Raw genomic sequence first — 10,383 nt, forward strand, 5'->3', positions numbered from 1 at the left:
GTTCAAAACTACCAGCTGTTCCATGGGAGAAAGATGAGGCTTCCTGCTCCCGTAAAGATTTACAGCCTCAGAAACCCTATACAGGGTCACTATGAGTCGGAACCGACTCCACAGCACATAACCACCACCACCACCACCCCAGACAAACTGAATCATAATCCCTGGTTGATTCTTATGGATCCCCAGGTGACTATTTTATGCATAAACCTTCTTTAAAATGTAGTTTCTAATTTAGTATATCCTGGACAGAAATGCAAATTCTCAGCAGGGAGTCAAACTGGAATGAACTAGTCCAAAGTCCTGCATCCAATCAGTCGCCAGTAAATCATAATGACTGCTCAAAACACAAGACAGCTCAAGGTCACAATGGCATATATGCCAAGGCTGTTCTAAGTCTTATCTCCCTAGCCCTCCCTCTGCCTTATGAGCACTGTTACATTCCCATTTTACAGCAAAGCTAAGTCAGGCACAGAGAAAATAAGTAATCAGACTAAGGTCAGATAGCTGGTGAATGCTAGAATCAGGGCTAGACCTCAGACAATTTGGAGCCAATGAACTGCCCCTTCCATCCCCTAAAAGCCTCTCACATGCCTCCACTCTGCTCCAGGAACACTGCTACTACCCTAGCCCAAGACCCCAGCACCTCTCTTTTCAGTTCCATATTTGTGCCCCTGGCCTGTCTCCCTCACCCAGGGTAAGGTCCTCAAGGGGCCTGACCCCTTGTTCTTTTCTAGGTTTCTAAATCCTTGCACAATGCTAGGCCCAAAGTAGGTATCAGTGAATAACAATGACACGGAACTAAATCAAACCCAATCCAATGGCCTGGGCTGCTGTGACCTCCCTGCTGAGGCTGATGAAGGGTCACAGGCAGTTCCTGTGTGCCAAGCAGAGGCTGAGCATGTTCCATGCACAGCTCCTATCTTCTGCAATGAAGCCTCTCCAGGTGCAGACATTTAGGCTACTTTTCTGATCAAGGTTCCACCAGCTGAGGATTCTTCTCTGGGATGGAGAGGTATACCAACAGTGCAGTTTAAGATCGGAGTCACAAGGTTCATTTCTGTGCTGATCCACGGCTCTGTGCCTTGGTTTCCTCATCTGGCCTGTGAGGCTAACCCTCCCTTCCTGATTGGACGGTCAGGGCAGCTGGAGGAACTGAATCTCCGGCCTCACTCTCACACACAGCTAGACCTCAGGAAACTGTCCACACTCCGCTGAGGTCCTTCAGGGAAGAGTGTCAAAGCCAGGGGTCAGAAGGGCAAAACATTCCATGGCCGAGCTGGCGCTCCCTCTGAATAAGTGACTGGGTGGCCCCGGGCACTGGGCTCTACTAGGAACTATTATTTATGAGCTCACATTGGGAAAGCCGCCTCTGATGTGGCTCCAGAAACCTCTTAAAGGAACCAGGACCAGCCCAGTGACCCATCCCAGACTAGTCCCTGGTCCTCCCTTCTCACTTACTTCCCTCTGGCCTTCTGTCCAACTGTCCAGAGGTGGCAGGGAACCTCATCAGAACCCCATTAGGAAAACAGGGGCTCATCACACAGTCAGAGTTCAACAAGCACCTACTCAAGGTGGGTGCCCAGCTCCACTGGACTTTCTGAGCGCTCAACCAAGGAGCACACCAGATACACCAAAGGTTCTGGTGGTTGTCAAAGCCATGCCGCTCCTGCTGGCCCCCACTCCAGAACAACCTTCTCCTGCTCCTTCCTCTTCAAAAAGCCCTCCGAGAAGCTTCCTACACAGAGGCAGGATAAGCCTGACTGTTGTCTAATACCTGACACATGGGAGTGCTCACAGAATACATGTATAATGGACAAATGAATTCTCTGACTTAGAAAAGAGCAAGCACATAGCGCCAATGTCATATAACAAGTAAAATAACAACTAGAATTGTTGAGCGTTGTCTGTACAGGCAGAATTCCAAGAAGTTTATGGGTATTAGTTTTCATTCACTTAACGCATTGTTCTGAAGCATCTACCAGGTTCTAGGCACCATTGTAAGTGCTGGGGATAGAGGAGTGAGCAAAACAGACAAAATCCCTGCCCTTGTGGAGCTGATATTCTAGGAAGTGATACAAACAGTACACAAGTCAGTCAAATGGTGCTGTGGAGAATAGCAGAGCAGGGGAGGGAAGGGGCCATTTAAAACAAGGTGATCAGTGATCTGAAAGTTGAGCACAGATCTAAGAGAGGGAAGGAGACAACTAGAGGTCATTTCAGTAGAGGGAAAAGCAAGTGTAAATGCCCAAAGGGAAGAGTGGAGGTGATGTATTTGAAGGACAAGTAAGGAAACCCTTGTAGTAGGGGGCTGTAGCACAAGCTGAGGTAGAAGTGAATAATTGAGGGGTGGTTCAGGCTGTTACTAAGTGCTGTAAAGTCGGTTCCAACTCATAGCGACCTTGTATAGGCTTTCCAAGGAATGGCTGGTGAGTTTGAACTGCCGACCATTCCATTCAAACCGACCCAGAGGTCCAGTGTGTTAGCCCACAGCGTCGCACCAGGATTCCCAGTTCAGACTCTATAGGAAGCTACATACAATTATATAGGAGCCACATGTGTGCTGAGCAGAGAAGTGGCATCACTAAATTGATGTTTTTACAGGACACTGGCTGCAGAGAGACAAGAATGGGAGCAGAGAGGCCAGCTGGGAGATAACGGCAATAATCCAGAGGAGAAAAAGATGGTGACTTGCACCAGGCAATGAAAAGGCATCAGATTCTGCCTGCGTGGTAAAGACAGAACCAATAAGATTTGGGGATGGATTTGATGTGGAGCGTGAAAGAGATAAGAGGCAAGGGGACTCCAAGACTTTGGGTCTGAGTGGAATGGAGTTGTTGCAAAAAATGGGGGTGGATGGGGGAGGAGCAGGTTTTGGAGAGTACCGGGAATTCAGTCTGGGATGTGTTAAGTTTGAGATAGCTATTAGATATATAGTTGAAATATAGAGCAGTCTGAAGTTCACAGGCGAGGCCCAAGCTGGAAATATACATTTGGAATTCCTCAGCCGACAGAGGATATTAAAGCCATGAGCGTGGATGAGGTCACCAGGAGGGTGTGTAGACAGAGTCAAGAAAAGGGCTGTGAACAGAACTCTGGGACACACCATGTTTAGACACCAGGGAGTAGAGAAGAAACCAGCAACAGCGAGTGAGAAGGACCTAGCAGGGAAGTAGGAAGTACCAAGACATCCTCAAATCAAATGGACATGTTTCGAGAAGAAGGGAGTGAGTCGCTGTTTCTGATGCTGCTGATGGGTCAAATATGAAGAGGCCTACAAACTGACCCCCAGCTCTAGCAACTGGGAGGACACTGGTGACTGTAATTTTGGAGGAATGATTGGGTAGGTAGAACTTCAGTGAAGTAAATTCCAGAGAAAAGAGAGAGAAAGGAAGTGATCATTAGCTCATTAAATCCTCATAACACTCCTACTGACACATACTACGTTTCTCCTAGTTACAAATTGAAAAGAAAAGGACAGGAGGGGCGCAGAACTCAGCAGCAGGCCCACAGCCAGGAGGTGGGGGAGTCAAGCATCCAGTCTAGGCAGGTTGGTTCTACGGTCTCCACTCATAATCACTAATGCCTGTTGCCCCTCTTCTCAAGCAGCTGCAGGTCAGTTGTTAGTTCCCCGATCGTGCAGATGAGGAAATCTGGGCTCAGAGCGGCTGAGCTGTATTAGCCAACTGAGTTAGTGAAAAGGAAAGACCAGTGTTTGAACCAGGGCTCTGAACTTGTTGGTCCCAATTCAACCCTCTGCTGAGGATTTGCATTTGCACCCCAGAGGTGATTCTTACAGATCCCAGGTGATTAGTATGTACATGAAGGGAGCTTGCGAAAATGTAAATACTAATCCAGTACCTCAGGGATGATAATGCTAATTCTTAGTAAGGAGGCCAACAGATTGAACCAGTTGGAAGTCCTGTTCTAAACTGGCTCTCTGAGGGACCCGGATTCCGTCCAATCCACCTCTCTGCCCTTTGCTTTTGCTCGGCACACTACATTGTACCTGTTACTTTCACAGCTCCTGAGGTAGGCATCATTACTACCATATTATGGATGAAGAAACTGAAGTAAAATCAGGGCAGTGCACACCCAGGGTTACCCCAGACAGTCTGGAGTGAAGTTCTGCTGTGGATGTGATCCCATCATCTCCAGCCTGGCTTGGCCTTGGTAGTCTGGTCTCATCCCAGCAGCAGAGCAAGTCTTCAAAGGCATGTCCACTCATCTTTTGTAGGTGTGCATGCTTCAGTGGTTCTGTCTTTGGATAAAAATTCAACTCATCACCATGTTGCTAAGACCCCACATCATGTGATTCCTTTGAGTTCTATGGCCTCCTCTCCTTCCACTCTGCCTCTGTCCAATGCACCTGCTTACCCACCACAGTGCCTGCTCCCCCGTCTTGCACAGAGAAATAATAATCTACTCCATTGACTCAAATCTTCAGTCATGGCTGGGTTTCTCAATTTCAGCACTGTTGACATTGGGCTGAATAGTTCTCTACTGCAGGAGGCTGTCTTATGCATCACAAGATGTATAACAGCATCGAGGCTCAGACCCCCTTCACACCATCGCCTATGAGGTGCTTTCATACCCATCATCTACTCAGACCCTCCTAACAACCTATGTGGTTGGTGGTATTCACTGCTCCTGAGTCAGCCCCTACTCATGACACCTGAACAAAGTACTGCCTCGTCCTGTACCACCACTGTGGCAGGTTACTGCTAATATTGAATCCAGAGAGTGGGCCCATGCAGAGACAGGATTCCTGCCTGGGCTATGGCTGCTGAACCACTTTTGTGTTTTGCTTTGGGCCACTCAGATAATCTTATACTTATCTTCATTACATGGTTGCAATCCCTTCCATATCACAACAGTTAACAGTACTTACCTCTGTTCACTTCTAACTATTGCATTCCTCCCTGAGTCTCCAGCTACCTTCATCTTTCCACTTCTAACTCCCTCTTGTTGTACATTGCCTGTCCTGTTACCCATGTTACCATGTGTCTACCCTGTAGCTCATGAACAATTTTTCCTTCCCCCTTACCTGTAACCATCACAGGTTGTTTCTTTAATCAAGAAAACCTTCTATTTAACATTTTATACAATTTTAATTAGGCTCATACAATATTTGTCCTTTTGTGATTGACTAATTTTATTCCCTGTAATGTCCTCCAAAGGAGCTCTGGTAGCGTAATGGTTACTAGTCGGGTTGCCAACTTTAAGGTCAGCAGTTCGAAACTACCAGCAGTTCCGCGGGAGAAAGATGAGGCTTTCTGCTCCCGTAAAGATTTACAGCCTCGGAAACCCTGTGCAGGGTCGCTATGAGTCAGAACCAACTCCATGGTACTTAACAACAACATTCAGATAAAGCAGATAAAGAGACAGACCAATAATCTTCATGTGTTGTCACTGAGCCTGTACAACTTCACGTATCCTCTGATAGAAAATAATGCTGGTCCAGGCCCCGGCTGAAGAAGAAAGTCCTCTGGAAAACAAATGTGATCCCAAGAGTTTTCACTGATTGACTTTTGGAAGTAAACCGTCAGGTCCTCTTCCTATTTCATCTTAGTCTGAAACTTGTTCATATCACAACAAGACACAAGCCTCCACGGACAGATGGATGCTGTTTATGCAGGAGGTACCCTGGCCAGGTATTGTACCTGGGTCTTCTTCATGGAAGGCAAGAATTCAATCACTGAACCATCTATATTATAGATGAAGAAACTGAAAAACAGATCAGGAAAGTGGACTGCACAAAGTCACAAAGGTGGACAGGAGAAGTACCAGGACTTGGCCCGGATATTCTTCCAAGTGGAGTCCTGGTGTGGCGCTGTGGGTTAATGTGCCAGACTGCAAAGCCATTTGAACTGCAAGGTCAGTGGTTCAAGCTCACTAGTCACTCCTTGGAAACCTTATACAGGGTGGCAATGGGTCGGAACTGACTCAACAGTACTTAACAACAACAGTCTTCAGCTAAAACGTATTTCTGTGCCCTGTGTCTTTGTCCTCTGCGCCTGGTCCTGTGCTAAGGTCCTTCCGTGTCCTGGAGGAGCTCCTGGCAAGTAGCAGAAAGAGGCGGAGACGTGTACTGAAGTGTCCATAGGAAAGAGCTCAGTGTTCTTCCTGTGGATCCCAGCAGATGCTCAGTTAGGGACATTTGGAAAGGATGAAGAAAGGAAAGAAAAGAGGAAGGGAGAGAAGGTTTTTATTATTATTATTCCCCTACCAGGTAGTAAAGAAGCTCTGGTAGTTTAGCGGCTACGATTTAAGATTCTAACCTCAAGGTCAGCAGTTCGAAACTACCAGCTGCTCCGTGGGAGAAAGATGAGGCCTTCTGCTCCCGTAAAGATTTACAGCCTCGGAAACCCTATACAGGGTCACTTTAAGTCGGAAGTGACTCTACGACATAACACCACCACCACCACCACCAAGTAGTAGGAGTCCTGGTGTGACACTGTAGGTCGATTTGAACCAGAAGGTCGGTGGTTCAAACTCACCGGTTACTCCTTGAAAACTAGGTATTCCCTAGTCACTTATTTCACAAACACTGAGCATCTACTCTGGGCTTCTCAGTGCCCTTTCCTGGGTCCGTCCCCCTCACCCAGTGGACTTACGCCCCACAATAGCCCCATGCTTCCATTTGCCTCAGCCCCACCCACAATTGCCTGGTTGTACCAGTCTCAGATTGACTGAGGGCTCACTGAAAGTAGGATTGAGACCTGACTCCTCTTGTACCCCTGTGCCAAGCCTGAGCCTGGCCCTGAGTGGTCAGTGACCACTTTGAATATGAAGCCAACTATTGTGCATCCAAGGATCAGTGAGAAGAGAGGACATTTGTTTTCCAGAGGACTTCCTGACCAGGTCCTCTTGCAGCCAGGGCCTGGTCCAGCATTATTTTCTATCAGAGGATACTTGAACTTATTATATAGGCTCAGTGACAACACATGAGGATTACTGGTCTGGCTCTTTATCTGCTTTATCTGAATGGCCCAAAACAAAACTCAGAAGTGGTTCAGCAGCCACAGCCCAGGCAAGAATCCTATCTCTGCATGGGCCCACTCTCTGGATTCAATATTAAGCCAGCTCTGGCCAAGAGCAGTTCAGCTGACAGGAACCTGAGCACACTCCCTTCCTGAACCCACCATCTCAAGTGAGAGGAACCGGCCTTGCAGAATCACACAGCGCCTGGCCTAAAAGAGGTAGAATGATTCAGGCTGCGTGAGTTTTTTTGTAGATGAGGCACTCCCCTTTGGATCATAAATATCTCCCCAAAATGAGGCCAAATAATGATTTGCTGTGAGGGAGCTGTGCTGTACATTATAGGTTGCTGAGCAGCATCCAGCTGACTATATAGAGTCTGACAGATAGGACTGGGTCTGGGTTCAAGGAGCATGAACCCAATGAGACACCTCCTTCCCAACCTCAATCTGATGCCTCCCTTCTCTATGCCCTCCTACTTCTTTTAAGAAGGCCTACGGCACACTGGTTAAGCACTCAGGTGTTACCCAAAAGGTTAGTGATTCAAACCACCCAGACACTCCATGGGAGAAAGATCTGGTGTTCTTTCATAAAGATTGTTAGTTATTATTGTTGTTAAATGCCTTAGAGTTGGTTCCGACCCATAGCGACCCTGTATAGGGTTTCCAAAGGCAGCTGGTGAGCTTGAACCACTGACCTTCCGATTCAAACAACTTTGCAGTTCGGCGCATTAACCCACAGCGCCTAATCGATGCAATCCCACGTACAACAGAACGAAACACTACCTGGTCCTGCGCCAACCACACAATCATTATTTTTTAAATCACTGTTGCAGCCTATGTGTTAAAATATCTTGTTGAGTCTTCCTCTTTTTCACTGACCCTGGTGATATCACTGACCCAATCCTCTTTTTCAGTCGGTTCTAACTCATAAATCTTTATAGGAGCAGTTAGCCTCATCTTTCTCCCATGGAGCAGCTAGTAGATTCAAACTGCTGAACCTTGAGGTTAGCAGCTCAACTCGCAATCCACTACACTACCAGAGCTCCTAAATGATTGTGTGGGACCATGCATATTGGGTGTTATTTCCTCTTTTCCTGTTGGGTCTGGGTAACAGAAGGTAGGGGAAGATGCTAATAGGATTGTATGATTCATTTGTAAGTGATTGTTAACAAGGTTAATTGTGCTTTTAAAAACTTGGAAAACTAATGAGGGCATTGGTCAATTTTGTCATCCTGCTGACTACAGCAACCCAATTCCAACAGGACTACTAATGGCCCAGTAGTCAGGAATGAAGTTCTGGGTCACCCAACCACAGAACTACAATCAGCTGAGATGCCTGCCAAGGACCAGTGGAATATAGAATGGGTAGTTGTTGTTGTTGTTAGGTGCCATCGAGTCGGTACCAACCCATAGCAACCTTATGCACAGCAGAACGAAACACTGCCCGATCCTTGCCACACTTGAGTCCATCGATGCTGCCACTTGACCAATCCATCTTGTTGGGGGTCTTCCTCTTTTTCTCTGACCCTCCACCTTACCAAACATGATATCCTTCTCCAGCAACTGATCCCTCCTGACAATATGTCCAAAGTATGAGAGACGAAGTTTGGCCATCCTGGCCTCTAAGGAGAATGAGTAGTGGAAGAAGGTAATTCTAAATACCAGCTAGGCTTACAAGACCCACTGCAGAAAGAAACAAGGACTGTAATCGTTATGCATATTCAGCAATTCAAGCTCACTAGCTGCTCCTTGGAAACCCTATGCCAGGTCTCTATGGGTCAAAATCAACTCGAGGATTCTGACCCATAAACAACAACAACATATATATATACATAAAGAATGTGTGCCTCAAATATTTTTGCTTTGTTCATTTGTGAAATGCAAGATGTAAAGGGAGTCAGTGCGTTTTCAGTTGCACACGTGTTAATTGTATCATGTTAGGTGCAAGTATGCCTTTACAATTGTCTTTATTTAGAGATTATGTATCTGGTAGCGTAGTGGTTACGAATCGGACTGCAAACCACGGTCAGCAGTTCGAAACTACCAGCTGTTCTGTGGGAGAAAGATGAGGCTTTCTGCTCCCGTAAAGATTTACAGTCTCGGAAACCCTGTACAGGGTCTCTATGGGTCGGAACCAACTCAACGGCACTTAACAACAACAACAACAACATCTGGTTTAAGGAGCTACATACAGGTGCCAACTTGACTAGAGGTGGACTGTGGTAGTTAAGGTTTTGTGTCAACAGAACTCTCAGTGGTTTGGCAGTTCAGCAGTAGTTACCCCCACAGTGAGATCTAATATAATATAGAATTCACACTCTAATGAGGTTATAAGCAGCTAATCAATTGAGGGTGTGACCTACTTCCAGTATATTAGCCACTCAGGCAGATTGCTTGCTCCCTGCTGGGTCTGGATCTTGCATCTGACTCATCCTCCAGCCTGTGGTTCTTTGGATTTGAGCCAGTGAGCTGTTCTGTTGCCTGCTGGTCTTTAGAGTCCTCAGCAGTCCACCCTTATTACCTGTCCTGCCTCCCTGCCTGTCTGCCTGCCAATCTTGGTTCATCTGACCCAGACTTGGAACTCTCCCACCTCTATAACTGTGTGAGTCATCAAGACTTCTCTTTATATATACATATGTAACTTTCTCTGGTTTTGCTTCTCCAGAAAATCCAGCCTAAGACAAGAACTAATAAGACTAAGTAAGCTCTGATTTCTCAGCAGAAATCATGCAGACAAGAAGACAATGAGATGACATATATAAAATTCTGAAAGAAAAAAATTGTCAACCAAGAATCATATACCCAGAGTTAGTCTGAAGGGAGAACATGAGTAGAGTAGGGTTTCGATTGAAGGGGTTGTTGGGGTCTCGTTGGTGGGGCCGAGGCAGAGTCGATATCCAGGACAGGGAAAGGTAGCGGTATCCTGAAGGGCTGTCTGCAGAGCTCCCGGTATCAGACCCAGCGCCCCTCTCCCACTCCTCGCAGGTTTTCGTCCCCGCTATGGCTGAGCTGATACAAAAGAAACTACAAGGAGAAATATCAACAGCTACAAAAGGACTTGAGTAAGTCCGTGTCAGGGCGGCAGAAGCTTGAGGCACAACTAACAGAAAACAACATCGTTAAGGAGGAGCTGGCTCTGCTGGATGGGTCCAACGTGGTCTTCAAACTTCTGGGTCCTGTGCTGGTCAAACAGGAGCTAGGGTAGGCTAGGGCTACTGTGGGGAAGAGGCTGGACTATATTACAGCTGAAATTAAGCGCTATGAATCCCAGCTCCGGGACCTGGAGAGGCAGTCAGAGCAACAGAGAGAGACCCTTGCTCAGCTGCGGCAGGAGTTCCAGCGGGCACAGGCGGCAAAGGCAGGGACTCCTGGGAAAGTCTGACCTCGTGTGTGTGTGTGTGTG

At 47.0% G+C, this 10,383-nt stretch overlaps 1 protein-coding gene and 1 pseudogene across 1 annotated transcript in view; one reads left to right on the forward strand and one right to left on the reverse strand.

Annotated features, from left to right (window-relative positions):
- GLIS1 (GLIS family zinc finger 1) overlaps nt 1-10,383 on the reverse strand; it is a 427,670-nt gene that overhangs the window by 297,418 nt on the left and 119,869 nt on the right. The window lies entirely within an intron of this gene.
- Nucleotides 9,981-10,362, forward strand: LOC102840281 (annotated as a pseudogene).

Source organism: Chrysochloris asiatica, unplaced genomic scaffold (assembly GCF_000296735.1).
Source record: "Chrysochloris asiatica unplaced genomic scaffold, ChrAsi1.0 scaffold00026, whole genome shotgun sequence".
Taxonomy (NCBI): domain Eukaryota; kingdom Metazoa; phylum Chordata; class Mammalia; order Afrosoricida; family Chrysochloridae; genus Chrysochloris; species Chrysochloris asiatica.